Source organism: Piliocolobus tephrosceles, chromosome 5, assembly GCF_002776525.5.
Source record: "Piliocolobus tephrosceles isolate RC106 chromosome 5, ASM277652v3, whole genome shotgun sequence".
Classification (NCBI taxonomy): domain Eukaryota; kingdom Metazoa; phylum Chordata; class Mammalia; order Primates; family Cercopithecidae; genus Piliocolobus; species Piliocolobus tephrosceles.
The window spans coordinates 111,033,117-111,046,809 of record NC_045438.1 but is presented as its reverse complement, the minus strand read 5'-3'; the positions used below and the strand labels follow the sequence as shown (position 1 = coordinate 111,046,809).

Here is a 13,693-nt window from a genome sequence, read left to right as displayed (position 1 = left end):
AAATACTAATTAAACTTAAAGTGTTAAAGATAAATAATGAAATAGCATGTTTTGCAAGTGACTGGACAGTCCATTTCCAGTTCACTCAGTGGTCTTAAACACAAACGGACAAACTGAAGCAAACTGTTTCACCTTTGGCCTCAATCACACTTACAAAGCAGTTGCCTCATCAGGGATTCAAGGCTCCTCCTACTCTGGGTTATGAATCCTAACCCGCAGGTTGACTGATGGCTGAAAGCACTGGGGACTGACCGTCCCACCTCTTATTCTCATACTACAGTTGCACACCCTGGAACATAAGAAGCATGCTATAAAAGGTACTTCAAAATATAACAACACACACACACATACACACATATCCATGTGTTTTTGACCCTCTAGAATTCTCAGAAATACTTCCTAACTCTCCAGCTATCAGCTTTTCACACTGGAATGAAGAATCTTAGGTCTTTAGTTAGAGATAATCCCCCAAAAGGCCAGTCTCTGATGAATTTGGCCTTGCCTCATTGTCCCTTAACAGCATAGATCTACCCCAGAATAGACTCCCCAGAAGGCTCCTTTCTAAGTAGATATTTACATGTAGAAAGGTTCATGGATATGCCACTCCTGTTGTGTAGATTTGAAGAGCAAAGTCTCCAGCTTGCTTTATTTTATCACTTTGACAACATAAGACACTTTGAAAATATTTACTTCAGCTTATAAGCTATTTTCTTCAAAATTTTTATTTCTAAATATTGCTTCACTGTGGGTCCTTTATCTACTTTGTCCAAACAAGGCTAAAAATAATGTCACTATTTAATAACAACTACACAAATTATTCAATTCCTGAAATTATCTAACCTCAATTACATATTAGTTTTTCAGATTACAGGTAAATCCTTCATATCAGTTTATACCTAGAAAACATATTATACATTCATTATTCAAAAACGGAGCTTTTACTATAAATATGTGAACATATATGCCAAATTCAAATACCATCCCTTTGTACCTTTTTAGGTAATTACAACTGGACTGCAATTACAATTTTGAGGTAGATCTGTGCTGAATGGTTTCTACAAAACTAGCTTACAAAAGATGATAAATTTCTCTAAAGTTTTCATATGATTAAAATAATTTATAAAAACATATTTTCAATTCCATTGAATTAAAGTTTCAGATGTGACCTATATCAAATCATCAAAATAAATAAATTTTGAGTTTTTATTGGGTTCAATAGGCCAAGATCTCAAATTAGTGTATGTTTCCCACCCTAATATTATTTCCATTAGCCTACAAATGCTTTTTAAAGTTAGATATCATTTTATAAAACAGGAAAAGGGGTAATAAATATTCTTAGGGCCTTGGGATAATTTTTAACTTGTCAGGGAAATAGACAACTGACTTTTGTGACTGGGTCAGGATAAAAGGATAAAGATAAAAGGGAATAATTTCTATTTCCCCACCTCTCCAGAGTGCTGTATAATTTACTTTCACATGGCCCAATGGTAAACTCACCACTTCTCTAAAGGCTTAATAAAAATTAGGACTTTACTTGTTTTCTATCATCTAAAAATATTCTGACTTGACGAGCATACTAAATATCTAGCTAGAATACGGGCTATGTGTTGTTGGGGCTCAGAAGATAATATCCCACAATATGGCATGTCGGCATGCTGAGTGCTTGGAACAAAGAAGATTGAAAAGCCTCAGAAATGAGCCTCAGAACCAAGGTCACTCTCTCTGACCTTCTCCTGCCCTTTCTTCTCTTTCCTTTTGCCAGTGCAGAGAGAAGCTTTCTCAAAGTTCCCTTATCTGACTGAGGGAAGTTCTTCCAAAAGGAATGCAATTGTCTTGAACCCCTTCCCTAGGAATCTCATCAAACAACCAGAAAAGATTATCTACCAGAAAGGACATTAAAAGTCATCACCACATACAGGCTGGGCACAGTGGGGCTCACGCCTGTAATCCCAGCCCTTTGGGAGGCCAAGGTGGGCAGATCACTCAAGGCCAGGAGTTTGAGATCAGCTTGGCCAACATGGCAAAAACTTATCTCTACTAAAAAGATGAAAAAAAACAAAATAGCTGGGCATGGTGACATGCACCTGTCGTCCCAGCTACTCAGGAGACTGAGGAACGAAAATCACTTGAACCCGGGAGGTGGAGGTGGCAATGAACCAAGATCACACCACTGCACTCCAGCCTAGGCAACAGGGCAAGACTTCGTCTCAAAAAAAAAAAAAAAAAGAAGTAATCATCACATCCAGACAGCATCTTCTCCTGAAGGTTGATCCCCAAATAACTTTTATTACCTAAGAGACTTTTATGTGTATAGTGAGATAAACTTTATTCACCATGAGATTCCTCCCCTTTCCCTCCCACAACTTACAACCACCTCCCCAAAAAGTCTGAAGCCCCTATTCCTTCATGCTATTTTAACCTTCAACCATCTCTGTTCCCTTCTTTGAGTCTCACATCTTATATGGCTCCCATGCACACTTGCACATTAACATATTTGTATGCCTTTTTGCCTATTAATGTATTGTCAGTTTATTTCAGCAGATTCAAACCTTCAGAGGGGGAAAAAAAGTTCATTTCACTCCTACAGTGTTTACAAACAAATTATATATGCATACAGGAACCATGCTATATTTATTTCTATATCACCAATACCTACAATATTTATGATATATCAAGTTACTCAGTGGATGTATGTATACCAAATTGAAATTAAATATGTATCAAGATGGATAAGAATGAGAGGATAAAAGGGAACTATGCTCACAGATCATATGTACTCATACATCACTCAAAATATGCAGACAGAAATAGATTTCTATGTACAAGAAGTAAAACATGCTCCTAAAGCTTTCATAAAGCCCAAAGCCAAAAATATATACATTTTTTCAAATATTCACGTAGATGGACCCTTTTAGGGAATAAATATAGCCTCATGGTGCTCAGGAAGGGAGAATAATGAAAGGATAGAGCCCAGGGTGCTGATTTACTGCTCTCTTAGGTGCCTCTCCTTGCTGATTTATGGAGGTGCCATAGGAACGCCTTTGGAAGAAGCCTGTTCCCTTTTTCAGGGAATAGTTACTGCTCTGACACTCAGCCATGGAACAGAGAGAAAAATAAAATACAGAAATTAACATGATAAATTTTTTTAGTAAAATACAAACAGGCATACCTCTGAGATATTATGGGTTTAATTTCAAACTACCACAATAAAGCAAAATCATAATAAAGTGAATCACTTGAATTTTTTGTTTCCCAGTGCATATAAAACTTATATTTACAATATACTCTAGTCTGTTAAGTGTGCTACAGCATTATGTCTAAAATAATAATATACATACCTTAATTTTAAAATACTTTATTGCTAACAACAACAAAAAATAATGCTAACAATCGGGCCGGGCTCGGTGGCTCACGCCTTTAATCCCAGCACTTTGGGAAGCCGAGACAGGCAGATCACGAGGTCAGCCAGTGAGACTAGCTGGCCAACATGGTGAAACCCCATTTCTACTAAAACACACACAAAAAATTAGCTGGGCATGGTGGCGCACCCGTAGTCCCAGGTACTCTGGAGGCTGAAGCAGGGGAATAGCTTGAACCCAGGAGGTGGAGGTTGCAGTGAGCTGAAATCACGCCACTGCACTCCAGCCTGGTGACAGAGCGAGACTCCATCTCGAAAATAAAATTAAATTAAATTAAAAACATGCTAACAATCATCTGAACTTTTAGCAAATCATAATGTTTTCGCTGGTGAAGGCTCTTGCTTCATTGTTGATGGCTACGGACTGATCAGGTTGGGGTTGCTGAAGGCTGGGGTAGCTGTGGCCATTTCGAAAAAACAACAATGACGTTTGCTGCATAGATTGATTCTTCCTTTCACAAAAGATTTCTCTGTAGCATGCAATGCTGTTTGATAGCATTTTACCTTGTGTAGAACTGCTTTCAAAATTGGAGTCAATCCTCTCAAACCCCGCCGCTGCTTTGTCAACTAAGGTTATGTAATATTCTAAATCCTTTGTTGACATTTCTACAAAGTTCACAGCATCTTCACTATGAGATTTCATCTCAAGAAACTACTTTCCTTTGCTCATTGATGAGAAGCAGCTCCTCATTCATTCAAGTTTTATCGTGAGATTGCAGCAATTCAGTCACATCTTTAGATATCGCTCTACTTCTAGTTTTCTTGCTATTTCTACCACAACTTCAATTACAATAGTAACATCAAAGATCACTGATCATCACAACAGATAGGTATCTGTTATGATGATCTGATACGAATGAGAGGAAAAAAGAGAACTATGAAATATTTCAAACTTTATTATTATTGTATCAGTATTAACAAAATGTGACACAGAGAAATGAAGTGAGCCCATGCTGTTGGAAAAATGGCAATGATAGATTTATTGCAGAGTTGCCACAAATCTTCAATTTGTTAAAAAAAAAAAATCTGTGAAACACGATAAAGTGAAGCATAATAAAATGAGGTGTCCCTGATTTTTCTTCATATTTCATTAGTTTTTATATATTATTAATATTTGAACAATTTATATGTTTACATAGGTTTATATGGGATTACACCATAAACTTTCATTGCCAAAAATACTACCTATCTGCGGTTGTAGTGTCACTAGGTTCTGACATTATTGCAGATAAAATTTCAGTTGACAAAATCCTGCAAAACAACCTAGTAATGAGAAGAAAGATTTAAAGGGGTAAAATCAATATTTTTTTCCATTTTTAAGGAAAAAAATAGATAATTTTCCTGATTTGAGAGGTCCATGATTCCTAACATAAAATCTATGACACCTCTGTTTCTAGTAACAAACAAAAATATCCTATGGTAAGATTATATGAAATTCTGGAAAGATGGGAACCCCTTTTTCCCTCTCCTCTTGAAAATATCCCCCGAATGGAGCAGTTGTTACCTTCCACTCCTCCACCTACCCTCTCCTCATAATACGTCCCAGCAGTGAGACAGAGAATGAACAAATATACCACCTTGTGAAACAGAGCTACCAGAGGAAAAAAAAATGACTATTGAACAAAAAATGAATGTGGATTAAGATTCAGTATGATAAAAAAATTTCTAAAAATAGACATGATTTTCAAATTAAAAATGCAGTAAATCTCAGGACTGGAAGAATTTGCTAAAAAAAAAACATAATTCAGTAAATGAATTTAACAAAAGGATTTTTTTAATCTCTCAGGGCAGATCACAAAGGGTAGGTGGCTGGGGGTGGTGGGAGTCGGGGTAGAATAAAATGTGATAATGATGCAGATAATAGACAAAGTTTCCCTGAGCTAAAGAAAATCTTGAGTTCTCTTAATAAAAGGGTTCACTAAATCCAGGAATGTTTGACACACACTTAAGCACATCATGGTAAAATTACTGATTTTTAAGAATGAAGAAAAAATATTTTACAGTCTCCTCAATAGTTAGTGAATGTTACCTTGTAATACTCACATCAGAACAGTTACTTCAAGTAACTGTACTTGAAGTACAGTAAACAATACCCACATCAGTAAACAATACCCACATCAGAACAGTTACTTCAAGACAGTAGAGGAAAAAGAAAGGATCCAATGGTAAACCAAAAACATCCCAAACAAAACAAAAAACCTTTATATAACTAAATTAAAAGATAATAGTGCCCCCACCCTCACCCGCAACCCTCGACCCCAGGATTCCCCCAGCTTGCCTGCCTGCCATGGCCGACAAGGAAGCAGCCTTTGATGACACAGTGGAAGGAAGAGTTATCAACGAGGAGTACAAAAAATGGAAAAAGAACACCCCTTTTTTTATGATTTGGTGATGACCCATGCTCTGGAGTGGCCCAGCCTAACTGCCCAGTGGCTTCCAGATGTAACCAGAAGGGAAAGATTTCAGCATTCATCAACTTGTCCTGGGGATATACACATTGGATGAAGAAAACCATCTTGTTACAGCCAGTGTACAACTTCCTAATGATGATGCTCAGTTTGATGTGTCACACTACGGCAGTGAGAAAGGAGAATTTGGAGGTTTTGGTTCAGCTAGTGAAAAAACTGAAATAGAAATCAAGATCAACCATGAAGGAGAAATAAACAGGGCCCGTTATATGCCCCAGAACCCTTGATCATTGCAGCAAAGACTCCTTCAGTGGTGTTCTTGTCTTTGACTATACAAAACACCCTTCTAAACCAGATCCTTCTGGAGAGTGCAACCCAGACTTGTGTCTCCGTGGACATCAGAAGGAAGGCTATGGGCTTTCTTGGAACCCAAATCTCAGTGGGCACTTACTTAGTGCTTCAGATGACCACACCGTCTGCCTGTGGGACATCAGTGCCATTCCAAAGGAGGGAAAAGTGGTGGATGCGAACACCATCTTTACAGGACATACAGCAGTAGTAGAAGATGTTTCCTGGCATCTGCTTCATGAGTCTGTGTTTGGGTCAGTTGCTGATAATCAGAAACTTATGATTTGGGATACTCTTTCAAACCTACTTCCAAACCAAGCCACTCAGTTGAGGCTGACCCTGCTGAAGTGACACACTGCTGCCTCTCTTTCAATCCTTATAGTGAGTTCATTCTTGCCATAGGATCCACTGACAAGAATGTTGACTTGTGGGATCTGAGAAATCTGAAACTTAAGTTGCATTCCTTGAATCACATAAGGATAAAATATTCCAGGTTCAGTGGTCAACTCACAATGAGACTATTTTGGCTTCCAGTGGTACCAATTGCAGACTGAATGTCTGGGATTTAAGTAAAATTGGAGAGAAACAATCCCCAGAAGATGAAGAAGATGGGCCACTAGAGTTATTGTTTATTCATGGTGGTCACACTGCCAAGATACCTGATTTCTCCTGGAATCCCAATGAACCTTGGGTGATTTGTTCTGTAACAGAAGACAATATCATGCAAGTGTGGCAAATGGCAGAGAACATTTACAACGATGAAGACCCTGAAGGAAGCATGGATCCAGGACAAGAGTCCTAGATATGTCTTTACTTCTTGCGATTTTAGACTCCCCTTTTTTCCTTCTCAACCCTGAGAGTGATTCAATGCTGGTTTCAAGACACAGACTCTGTTCAGCTATGCCTCTATATAATAGGTACCACCAATAATGCTATTAGCCCAAACAGTGGGTGTTTTCTAAATAATAATGGGGGACGGGGGGAGCTTGATTCAGCAAAGCCATAGACTTACATTGAAATTTTCTTCCAGAATTTTCTAGTAACAAACCCAGGTCTAAAGTAGCTACAGAAAGGGGAATAATATGTGTAATTATTTTTCTTCTTATGCTGTATCCTCAAGATTTTCAGACTCATTTAAGTAAAGGCTAGAGTGAGTAAAGAATAGAACCAAATGAGGTAGGTGTCTGAGCCATGAAGTATAAATACTGAAAGATGTCACTTTTATTCAGGAAATAGAGGAGATTCTAGTCAAGAATGATTTAAAAATGTGTACAGGAGAATGCGTATAGGTTATATACAAATACAACGCCATTTTACATAAGGGACATCGCAAATTTTGATATGGGGAGGTAGGGAAGTAGGTCCTGGAACCAATCTCCCTTGGATACCAAGGGACCACTGTGTATTCATTTTACAAATGAGGACAGGAATAATTTGGAAGTTAAATAATTTGTTCAAAGTCACACACAAGACTAAGTGGCAGAGCAGTGGTTAGAACCTAGCGATGCTTATCTCCTTAGTTTTTGCCCTTGTTCATGGTACTTCTCTGCCTTTGCTATTGAAGAATAAACAATCAAAGCCATGTGCCCTTTTATCATTGCCTGGCAGCCCCAGAACTGCTGAATGGTATGATTTAAACAGAAGAGAAGTGCCGTTGTATATGAGCCACCTCTCCTTGCTCTGCAGCAGACAGTCCTTTGAAGTGGAGAGAACAGATATTCAGGGAATAGAAAAAGGAAACTTCAGACTGTTTGAATTTCATATGAAAAGTTGTCAGTTAGTGTTATTGATTCACCCCCATATGTAGCAGCTGGTAAAGGGTTTGTTTTAACTTTTTTTTCTCTTGATGCCTGAAAGTTTTGCTACACTATAGTCACAGAATTGAGAGACTGCTTAAACACAACCAAATACTTTTGATGTGTTTCTTTAAGAATTATTCTAATGTTCCCTTCTAATGATAATAGTTATCCTCAAGGCGTGAAAAGAGGACATCTAATGTGTGCCTTATTCCAGGGGGAAAAAACAAAACACTTTTCCTGAGTGTCAAGAAATACATAAAAGCAAAACTCCATGCTGACTTGTAGTTTACAGTTTCTTGGAGCTAGTACTATGCTAATAAGTCTTAGTGACTAATTATAGCCAAGAAAAATATGTGATATGTACAGATTTGAAAGAAATTAGGCCAGACATATAAAAAATATATGAACCTACTGGCAAATGAGATTTTTAATAAAAATTGAAAAAAGTTCCTACCACAAATGTTGATCTGTCTGGAAGTATGATTGGAAATTTGACAGTTAGTACAAGATGTTTTTTTAAAGCTGACTTTTTTAAAGGACATTCTGCAAGGCCAGATCTAATTGGTATTCTTTGGATAATAGCAGATTTATTGGTACTTGTGTTCCTCAGTGTCACAGACACCAGGGTAAAGTTACAGTGAGTGCTACATGGCCAGGTAAAAGCAGGGTATTTAGCAATTACCAAGATAAAAGAAGTAAACCTGGGGTGATGCCTCTCTAAGTTCATTTCCTTATTTTAGTTCATTTCTTGTATGATTTTACAAAAGGGATATCTGACACCTGTGGACATTCTTGTGGATCTGTCAGGCCTCCATTCTCCTTTTTATATGTCATCTGGTTGGTGTTGAGCTTGGCTTGCAGCCTGAGCCCATTTATAAAGCTTACCTCTTCCTGGGTGTAGGCATTGATTTATGGATAGGCATTTGACCTAATTTGGACCAATGGAATCAAGGTCTAGGACTTTTGTTCAACCTGTTATAGGCAAGAAGCTCTTCATTTCTGCTTTGGTTGAGAAGAAAAGAATGTAAGTCTGAGGCTACTGGTGGCCATTTTCTCCTCTGTCCCCATGATAGGAGTGGCTTCCTAGGATTGGAACCAACACAGAAGGAAGCAGAACCTGGATAAGGAAACACAGTCCTGCTGACATGGTTTGAGCACTTAGATCAAGCTGTGCTCAGAATTATCCTTGTCCTTTTACTAAGTTCCATGAGCCAATAAATGCCCCTACTCCACTTAAAAAAAAAATCAGTTTGGTTTGGATATTCTTTTCCTTGTAACCAAAAAAATATATTTCATTGACATTATTTTCATAAGTTTATGTTTTATTTAAAAGGTTATACTTGTTGCATTAGTCAAGGTTCAATCATAGAAACAGAAGCACTAATGAGTTATGAGATAAGGGATTTATTATAGGAATTAGAATTAATACAGTTGTGGTATGAGCAGGAAAAGAGAAGGTCCAATAACGAATTGAAGGGTGAGAGGCAAGATCATCAACCAGTTAATATGAAAAGTTTGCAAAGGTTTCCAATTGCCAAAATGAGGTCGAAGGGAAAGTTCATGGAAAAGTCCATGGGGAGCTGTGACTCTGGGTAACTAAGGCCTCTGTGCATTCACTACCAAGAGTCTTGGGGTGGACCTGGGACTGCTGTTAAGAGGTTGATGTGGTGCAGAGAACCAGGACCAACTGAAACCTGCTGCCAACTCCATGCCACTCTATCTTTGCATCTAACTCACATTGACCTTCTGAGAGTCATGGTTGACTGTTCATTTCCACTTTCTAATTCTCGTGAAAATTCTAACTTACCAATTCCAAACTGGAAATATTCTGGGAGTGTAGTTCTAACTCAGTCACCATATTTGCTCTTAGCAATTTAATTTATGATTAATTTAGATTTAAAGTAATTGAAGTATTGTGCAAAAGGCAGTCACAATAAAAAGTTGATACAAATAATTAACTTGACATTCCAATATAAATATTTACTGGCATTAATTATATAGCACATCACAATGGTTAAGGGCAGGGGTTTGGAGTCAGATGAAATTGTATCTAAGTCTCGGTTTTACCATTTTCTAGTTGGACAATTAAAACATTATTTTTCTTTTAAGCCTTAGTTACCTTATCTGTGAAAGGGAGATATTAATAATGTCTACTACACGGAGTTGATGAAAGAATTAAGCAAATGCGTTGGACTTAACATAATGAGTGGCAAATTATAATCATGTGTGACTTATTATTGTACATTCATTCATATATCTTTTATTATCTACATAAATAATTGTCAAATCTCATTGAGGAGATGAAGAAGGAGAGAGCTTTAGATGATAGTAAGTTTGTACGTGGATTCTTAAGCATAATCCCACTTTCCTACACACCTAATTTTCTAGTGATTGCTCCTGTTGATTTTGGATTTCATGAAAACATAGTATATGTGTTTCATCTCACCATAAAACTCATGGGTTTCATGTTCTCCAAGTAAGCCTTTATTCATTTTTGTCTTGTGAGCTACTAACTAATTTTTCTTCAAAGTATGATAGCTTAATTTTTTAACCAGTACCAATTATTTTTAGTAATTTTCCCCCCTACATATGTACACCCATCTTGTAGACTTTCATCTCTACAATGTTTTTTATTTGCCTATTCTATAAAGTACAATTGCCTTGGTCACAATCAATAAAGTGTTTTTATACAAGAACATGTCTGCCACATACCAACATGGTATTTTGGTTTTATCAGATTCTCTGCTAAGCTGCTATTTTTAAATTTTTCCTTAATATAACTAGCTAAAAGGTTTGCTCAAGTCAGCTCCTAGTTAGATATAATAAACTATGCCTTCAACATTGCTACAGTGAGGGGAATGTCTATTTAGTTCAGTTGGTTGATATTTCAAATTATTAAAGAGAAATTTAAAATAAGGGGCCTTGTTTCATATTGTAATGAGTTGACATTTTATTCATCAGAAACTTTCCCTATGTATTTTAAAACTCTTTTTTTTTTGATAATTAAATAGTGAATTATAGAAAGTTAGTTTGGAAATGACAGAAAAATATAAAAAACAACAACAAAAAAATCACTTGTAATCTCACTATCCAGAGAAAACTGCCATTACTATAGGGATGCTTTTGTTTCATTTCAGACTTTGTCTGTGTTTTTCAAAGGTTGGTCATACTATTTGTATGTATACACACAGGCACACAAATACATGTACTCTTATTTAGTTTGGCGTCCCACTTCGTATTATAGCATGTGACTGTTCCAAGTTAGTAAACATTTTTCATTCCTTATTTTTAACTTATTATGTCATTGTTGCATATAAATATATGTAAACCTCTTATCAGAATGTCTGGGACACAGTAAGCACTAAAATGGTAACTATTATTAATATCTATATACGTGAATCTTTGTTCCTAGAATTAAAAACATTTTAACAGGTTTAAATTTCATTTTCTTTCAAAGAAAGGTGTTTGTTTTTCTCTTTACCAGGAGCAGATGAATATTCCTAGAGAGTTTATTTCTTTTTTTATAAAGAACAAATGTTTTTTCTCCCTCCACATATGATTTAAAATATCTATGTTCTTCTGTATTAACACTAATATGGTCTGCCAGAGCTTGAATTTATGAGCTTCCCAAATAGTTGTGTGCCTATATACTCCTCCTTGTATTTCTTAGTTTTTATTTCATGTTTTGTCAAATGAAAGTGTCTATCTCTGTTTTATGGATCAATTTTTTAAGTGATAATTTTTGCCCACTTAATAATTTGTATCTTAAATGTGGCTTGGTCTAAAATTAATATTGTTACCCCTGGGGTTTACTGTTTTTATTTTGGCTTGAGTTTGATATCTTTTCTATAAGGGTTTTATTTTTAACTCTTATAATGTAATCATTCTGTTACTGTTTCTTTTGTAAGCAGTGTATAACTTTATAATTGGGAAATTTATACTATATCACATTTATGATCTGAAGGATTTGATATGTTATCTTATTTTATAATTTACTTTTCCTTGCCATAATTACTGTTTCCTTATTTCTGAGTTTTTCTATAGATGTCTCATATTTTGCTTTGTTTTCCAATATTTAAGGCGTATATACTAGAGGTTCACATTTTTTGAAAAAATAACTTTCCAGCTACATTTAAAGTCTTTATTTTAGTAGGAACTAAATAGTATATTTTTAATATTCTTTATGCCACTTTTATTTTTGACTCATAATAGCTCTAAATTCCTAAACTTCATTAGTTTTATCTTGAGTTTTAGGCTATATGAGTAGTTAAATAAGTACTTTCTAGGCTATATATATTTTTATATTATTTGTGAAATTTTAATTTTGTTATGTTTACAGTAATGTTATATAATCAACCATTATTTGATTTTAATGCTCACCACCAATTCTTTTACATAACAACCTTGTATAAAATATTGAGGTTTTAATTTTAATCCTCTTGTTAGCTGACTGATTTTGGAGGTTTAGGAGAGCCCATCCCTTTCCCCTGCCAAGTTCTAAAGAATTGATAATAGACATAGGGGTCAAGTGGGATCAATAACACCTGAACAAGGACATGGCTCTCTGGTTGTATTGGTCAGAGTTCAGTAACAGAGAAATGAATCCATTTCTGCTAGTTAAAGCAGGAAAAATAATTGTGTGTGTGTGGGCGTGGGTGTGTGTGTGTGTGTGTGTGTACATGACATTAAATAGTTTATAAAATGGAATATACAAGAGTCACTCCCAAGCTACAGCCCAGGACCAGGTCACCTATGGAGCTTACTCCACTACTATAATCAGGAAACGTCCAGCTCCAGGGTCATTCTGTCACAGCCATGATCAGGAAGCTGCTTCTGCACCTGGTTACACAACCATATCCCACTTGTTAGAAAGTGTGCTGGCAAAATGGATGACCCATGGTCTGCCTTTTGACAGTTATGAAGCTAGGGACTGGACTATTAATGCTGCCTCAGAAAAACTGAGGTCCTTCATGACTGTGCTGCCAGCAGAAATAAGGAGCAGCAGCTGGAGAAAGTGCTTTGTGCAATACGGCAGCTTTTTCCAAATCTCCTGCAAATGTATTTGATTGGTCTATCCTGAATCACACCTGGAACTTTAGTGCAAAGTAGCCTATGAATTGAATTGTTGGGTCTTCCATTCTCTGCTTTACAGTAATATTCTATAGAAAGAGGATGGAATAGATGTCCAGAGTCAAATCTCCTATCTACCACAGTATTAAAGCTGAGAAAACCAAGGATGTACCCAGAAATGAATTTCTCCACGTAGTCATAAGCAGAAAAGATGTACTGCAGGCCTTTTTTCTCCAAGCTTGGAGGCTCTGAGCTGATGGTCTACCACTTGGGAACAGGGAAAAGAGGAGAGCATGCTCTGCCTGAGCAGAGTCAGAGAAGGAGCAGCAGAGAGAATCGGTGGAATCCATGTCTTCCTTTGAGGCACAACGACTATTCCCCAGTAGTGAGAACCAATGAAGGATTGGTTCTTTCCACAGTTCCTCCCTTCTTAGAGGGGAAAGAAGGTTGGAAAACCCTCTCCCCAGTCTCCCTACGAAGGTAGACCTTGGGCTGAAGCAGGAATATGGTTTTTATAGTTTGAGATGGGAATGTGAAAAGTGAAGGATAAGAGTTCCACTACATAACTGCACTTGACCTTTTAAGTAAAAATGGTATAACAGTGGTATGTTTTCTGAACCCTCTGTAACTGCGACTGTCTTTTTGCTATC

The 13,693-nt window shown here is 36.7% G+C and overlaps 1 pseudogene; it reads left to right on the top strand.

Moving 5' to 3' along the window:
* Nucleotides 1-5,705: 5,705 nt before the first annotated feature.
* LOC111549741 lies at nt 5,706-6,976 on the top strand (annotated as a pseudogene).
* Nucleotides 6,977-13,693: the final 6,717 nt, after the last annotated feature.